Genomic DNA, 5000 nt, shown 5'->3' on the forward strand with positions numbered 1-5000 from the left:
GGAACCAGATTACCCGTACACACGGCGCTGATTAGTAATCAATGCAGAGCCATCAAACTACAGAATATATATACAACTGTCCGTATACATGCTGAAAGAGTCTGCCCACAATGGGAACCACACGTCAGCCAGCCACTCTGATCACGCACCACTCTCTGCTTCTAACGGGCGCACATACAATATGTAAGCACCAGCATGGAACAACATCCAGTGCATCCTCTCCGCCACATTACACAATCCACACTATCACAACCAGACCAGGAGGTCCATGCGGAAAATACAATATCCCACCCTTTCGACATCCACCATTGCGCAGATCAGGCACCAACACCCACACATGTCCTATACAACGGTGCACCCAACATCACAATAGTACCTCCTGTCACAGCGCACAAACAATGACATGAGTCAAAGACACAGGTCTGACACAAGCATAGAATTGGAGCGCCGCCTCTAATAAGCCAAAGGTGCATCCTGACGTGACAAATCTGATCATGTCACAAGCATTCACTTACTATAATCACTATCAACGAACCTGCCGCCCCCGCCCCCCCCTACACCTTTCCTTACAACAACGTGTAACCTAACCTAACCTAACCTATGTTGTACCTTAACCTAACCTATGTTGTACCTTAACCTAACCTATGTTGTACCTTAACCTAACCTATGTTGTACCTTAACCTAACCTATGTTGTACCTTAACCTAACCTATGTTGTGCCTTAACCTAACCTATGTTGTGCCTTAACCTAACCTATGTTGTGCCTTAACCTAACCTATGTTGTGCCTTAACCTAACCTATGTTGTGCCTTAACCTAACCTATGTTGTGCCTTAACCTAACCTATGTTGTGCCTTAACCTAACCCATGTTGTGCCTTAACCTAACCCATGTTGTGCCTTAACCTAACCCATGTTGTGCCTTAACCTAACCCATGTTGTGCCTTAACCTAACCCATGTTGTGCCTTAACCTAACCCATGTTGTGCCTTAACCTAACCCATGTTGTGCCTTAACCTAACCCATGTTGTGCCTTAACCTAACCCATGTTGTGCCTTAACCTAACCCATGTTGTGCCTTAACCTAACCCATGTTGTGCCTTAACCTAACCCATGTTGTGCCTTAACCTAACCCATGTTGTGCCTTAACCTAACCCATGTTGTGCCTTAACCTAACCCATGTTGTGCCTTAACCTAACCCATGTTGTGCCTTAACCTAACCCATGTTGTGCCTTAACCTAACCCATGTTGTGCCTTAACCTAACCTATGTTGTGCCTTAACCTAACCTATGTTGTGCCTTAACCTAACCCATGTTGTGCCTTAACCTAACCCATGTTGTGCCTTAACCTAACCCATGTTGTGCCTTAACCTAACCCATGTTGTGCCTTAACCTAACCCATGTTGTGCCTTAACCTAACCCATGTTGTGCCTTAACCTAACCCATGTTGTGCCTTAACCTAACCCATGTTGTGCCTTAACCTAACCCATGTTGTGCCTTAACCTAACCCATGTTGTGCCTTAACCTAACCCATGTTGTGCCTTAACCTAACCCATGTTGTGCCTTAACCTAACCCATGTCGTGCCTTAACCTAACCCATGTCGTGCCTTAACCTAACCCATGTCGTGCCTTAACCTAACCCACGTCGTGCCTTAACCTAACCCACGTTGTCGCCTAACGTAACCCACGTTGTCGCCTAAACCTGCTCTGTAATTGTTATACGACTCGTTCAATTAGTGTAGTGTTGCCCACCCGCAACCCTCGCAATATAGTTCGCTACTCGCACTCCCCGCTCCCCTGTGTATCGCTTCATGTTAAACACCTTGCAAGTCTTGCTCACTTTCCACATGCTCCTGCTGTACACTGTAATGTGGATGGCAGCAGGACGTACATGCCGCCCCTCCCCACGTCCCCACCTTGCCCCCTGCCTTCGCAAGCTGGTTGGTGAGAACTTTGCATGTTCAATGCCCTCCGCATGCGACGTACTCAGGCTACGTTGTGGTGCGGCCTGTGTCAACTGTCCGCTAATGTCGTACGCGTAAACCACAATCTGTACTGCACATTCGTCCTTATGTACTGAATGATACATCGTGGCACATGTGTGACCGTACAACGACTGCGCCCAAAAACGGCGGACCATACAGTGCAAATATTGTGCACGCAGCTACGTGTCGTCTCCCTATGAGAGCTGGATTGCAGTGTGGTACGCCATAGAGACGTGTGGGAGGAACGGACGCCGTGGATGGCGATCAGCATGAGCTGTCTGTTGATGTATTCGGACCTAGTCGTCTCTCCTCACACACCGTGATGGCATGGTGCACCGCGTTCCATATCTGCGACATGCTACAGAGGCCGGTTGACAGTCGTTCGAGCAATGGACATCGCATACGTACGGGGGCCACCTTCCACGTATTGTCTAGGCGTGCACATTTTGTTGCGTGTATGTGGGCAGACGTAGTGTGGCGTGACACCTGACACAGGCATGCAATAATCGTGGAAGTTGCAAATGGCGATGGACGCCTGCGTTTTCTGGTGAAGTTACGCAAATGAACAAATGGTAACCTGTTGTGGTGCGGTTGTTCTCGCTAGGGGTGAATCGGTGATGGCGACGATAGGTTGAGGTACTAACCGGTTGTTCCAGCGATACCCACCATGCCGACGAAACTGAACGGCATCTGGGTGTGAAGCGATACGCGGCGGTGGCTGGGTGGGACCGTCCCCGGCCGGTGAGGGGGCGCCTCCCGGCGTGCTGGCCGCGCGGTGCGTGGGCGCACGCGCTACAGCCGGCTGGTGGGGGCGGCCAGTGGCAGGCGCGCCGGCCGACGGACGCGGCAGGCGTCGCAGCTGCGCGCCGGCGCACCCTGCGCGCGGCGCCGTGCGGCCAAAGTAGGTCCTCGCGGGCCCGGTGCGAAGCGCGGTGGACATCTTCAGTGTGCTGGTCCGATTGAGGACTGTGTGCGTTGAGGATGCGCTGCCGCCCGGCGCTCGGCGCCGCGACGCCGTCTGCTGCTCGGTCGCCCCAGCGGTTCTCGCTGGTGGTTTGTATCGCAGCTGTGCGGATGTGTTGGCGCGTGCGCTGTGCTGGGAGAGTTCGCTTCGGCACCCAAGTGGGGCTTTTGTCCTTCTGTGGCGCTGGCGTTGGAGCTGCCGGTCACCGTAGGTGGCGCGTGTTGTCTCCCGCCGGCAATGCCACGACAGCACGCTCCCGGGCCTCTGTCGGCAGCGGCAAGCTCAGTTGGGAGCACGGGTGGTCGCACCGAAAGCGTCTACTCGCCTAACTCCGGGCGATTGCGCCTCTCTCGAACCCGACCAAGTACTTGGGACGGCGCTGCGCGCCGCCGGGACCTGAGAGGGTTTCGAGGTGTATTGTGCAGGGGAGCTCAGCCTCCTCCTGTTTGCAGAATGATTGAGCGGACGCTTGCGTGTTCGCGCGGGCCCCCGGGACACACTCCCGGGCGGCCGGCTGCTCAGCTCTAGTTGACGCAGCTCCCTGGTTGATCCTGCCAGTAGTCATATGCTTGTCTCAAAGATTAAGCCATGCATGTCTCAGTACAAGCCGCATTAAGGTGAAACCGCGAATGGCTCATTAAATCAGTTATGGTTCCTTAGATCGTACCCACGTTACTTGGATAACTGTGGTAATTCTAGAGCTAATACATGCAAACAGAGTCCCGACCAGAGATGGAAGGGACGCTTTTATTAGATCAAAACCAATCGGTCGGCTCGTCCGGTCCGTTTGCCTTGGTGACTCTGAATAACTTTGGGCTGATCGCACGGTCCTCGTACCGGCGACGCATCTTTCAAGTGTCTGCCTTATCAACTGTCGATGGTAGGTTCTGCGCCTACCATGGTTGTAACGGGTAACGGGGAATCAGGGTTCGATTCCGGAGAGGGAGCCTGAGAAACGGCTACCACATCCAAGGAAGGCAGCAGGCGCGCAAATTACCCACTCCCGGCACGGGGAGGTAGTGACGAAAAATAACGATACGGGACTCATCCGAGGCCCCGTAATCGGAATGAGTACACTTTAAATCCTTTAACGAGTATCTATTGGAGGGCAAGTCTGGTGCCAGCAGCCGCGGTAATTCCAGCTCCAATAGCGTATATTAAAGTTGTTGCGGTTAAAAAGCTCGTAGTTGGATTTGTGTCCCACGCTGTTGGTTCACCGCCCGTCGGTGTTTAACTGGCATGTATCGTGGGACGTCCTGCCGGTGGGGCGAGCCGAAGGCGTGCGACCGCCCCGTGCGTGCTCGTGCGTCCCGAGGCGGACCCCGTTGAAATCCTACCAGGGTGCTCTTTATTGAGTGTCTCGGTGGGCCGGCACGTTTACTTTGAACAAATTAGAGTGCTTAAAGCAGGCAAGCCCGCCTGAATACTGTGTGCATGGAATAATGGAATAGGACCTCGGTTCTATTTTGTTGGTTTTCGGAACCCGAGGTAATGATTAATAGGGACAGGCGGGGGCATTCGTATTGCGACGTTAGAGGTGAAATTCTTGGATCGTCGCAAGACGAACAGAAGCGAAAGCATTTGCCAAGTATGTTTTCATTAATCAAGAACGAAAGTTAGAGGTTCGAAGGCGATCAGATACCGCCCTAGTTCTAACCATAAACGATGCCAGCCAGCGATCCGCCGCAGTTCCTCCGATGACTCGGCGGGCAGCCTCCGGGAAACCAAAGCTTTTGGGTTCCGGGGGAAGTATGGTTGCAAAGCTGAAACGTAAAGGAATTGACGGAAGGGCACCACCAGGAGTGGAGCCTGCGGCTTAATTTGACTCAACACGGGAAACCTCACCAGGCCCGGACACCGGAAGGATTGACAGATTGATAGCTCTTTCTTGATTCGGTGGGTGGTGGTGCATGGCCGTTCTTAGTTGGTGGAGCGATTTGTCTGGTTAATTCCGATAACGAACGAGACTCTAGCCTGCTAACTAGTCGCGTGACATCCTTCGTGCTGTCAGCGATTACTTTTCTTCTTAGAGGGACAGGCGGCTTCTAGCCGCACGAGA

At 53.0% G+C, this 5000-nt stretch overlaps 1 non-coding gene across 1 annotated transcript in view; it reads left to right on the forward strand.

Moving 5' to 3' along the window:
* The first annotated feature begins 3479 nt into the window (after window positions 1-3479).
* LOC124727746 overlaps window positions 3480-5000 on the forward strand; it is a 1909-nt gene continuing 388 nt past the window's right edge. Inside the window, exon 1 of the ribosomal RNA XR_007007222.1 lies at window positions 3480-5000. This exon is cut by the window's right edge and continues 388 nt beyond it. This is a non-coding gene — a ribosomal RNA (small subunit ribosomal RNA).

This window comes from Schistocerca piceifrons, unplaced genomic scaffold (genome assembly GCF_021461385.2).
Source record: "Schistocerca piceifrons isolate TAMUIC-IGC-003096 unplaced genomic scaffold, iqSchPice1.1 HiC_scaffold_1132, whole genome shotgun sequence".
NCBI lineage: Eukaryota > Metazoa > Arthropoda > Insecta > Orthoptera > Acrididae > Schistocerca > Schistocerca piceifrons.